This window comes from Nicrophorus vespilloides, unplaced genomic scaffold (assembly GCF_001412225.1).
Source record: "Nicrophorus vespilloides isolate i.1.1-1 unplaced genomic scaffold, Nicve_v1.0, whole genome shotgun sequence".
Taxonomy (NCBI): Eukaryota; Metazoa; Arthropoda; class Insecta; order Coleoptera; family Silphidae; genus Nicrophorus; species Nicrophorus vespilloides.
Window position 1 is genome coordinate 6,761 of NW_017098219.1, and position 1,115 is coordinate 7,875.

A 1,115-nucleotide genomic window follows, 5' to 3' on the forward strand; every position below is an offset into this window, starting at 1 on the left:
TTCGATTATCGGAAATTTTAAGTATAATAATGAAATTATTTTGCTTTTACTGATTTTTAATTTAATTAATAAAATAAATAAAAGGTTGTGTACGTTCATAATTCGGAGAAAACCCATATCCCCTCCACTTTCTTATTACCTGACCCTAGGTTAAGCAGGTATATTAGTATCGTACTGCAGCTCAACCTTAACAAAATCATTCTGAAACCAGCAGTGTTAGTTGCAACATCAGTAATACTTTTGCTTATATTTTGCTAAGTTTCTTCAGTATGAATATGAACAAAAACGCTTTGCAAGCCGAAGAATTGGTTTCATTGAAATCAATCTACGGAAGTCAATGGAAAGAGAATGATATCGTCAAGAATTTGTACAGCATCAACATTGCTCAAGACGTTGAATTGTACATCACTTTGAACTCTTCGTATCCATTGGAAGGACCACCATCGTACGACTTGTTGGCACCCAATTTGACGAAAAATGTTAAATACATCATAACTTGCGCACTCGATGAGATCTACTTGTAAGTATAAATTGACTGAAAGGAAACATTTCAGAGTAGTTTAATAATACTTTGTTTTTAATGCAGTGATAATATTGGTGGACCAGTGCTGTTCCAATCGATAGAAAGGATCAAGGATATTGTCCAGAAAGAAGGCAATAACAAAGGCAAAAAAGATAAGAACAACAACAAAACGGAAAGAAGAAAACAGACAACAATCTGAAGATAACGGGAAAACAGTCAAACGTAAATTACAACATCATTCATGGAGAGACTATTCAAGACAGGAAGAGCATCTTCCAAGGTCACGTATGCGTTGTCAATTCAGAGGAAGACGTCAAGTAATTATTACCTTACTGAAAGTGTTAATTTAAAATTTACGTTTATTTCTTTTTGTTTGTTTCAGGAACGTAATAAAATTACTTCTGCAGAACAAGAAAATCTCTCAGGCGAAGCACAACATCTCCGCGTATAGAATTACAAAACGAACGGTGTTTTGCTGCAAGATGTGACGACGATGGAGAGTATTTAGCGGACGGACGTTTGATGCATCTCCTACAGAAACTGAAGTTATGAATGTTGTTGTCATAGTGACCAGATGGTACGGAGGAATTCA

General features: G+C 35.2%; 1 pseudogene; it reads left to right on the forward strand.

The window, feature by feature from the left end:
• Nucleotides 1-275: 275 nt before the first annotated feature.
• LOC108561949 lies at nucleotides 276-1,111 on the forward strand (annotated as a pseudogene).
• The last annotated feature ends 4 nt before the right edge of the window (nucleotides 1,112-1,115 follow it).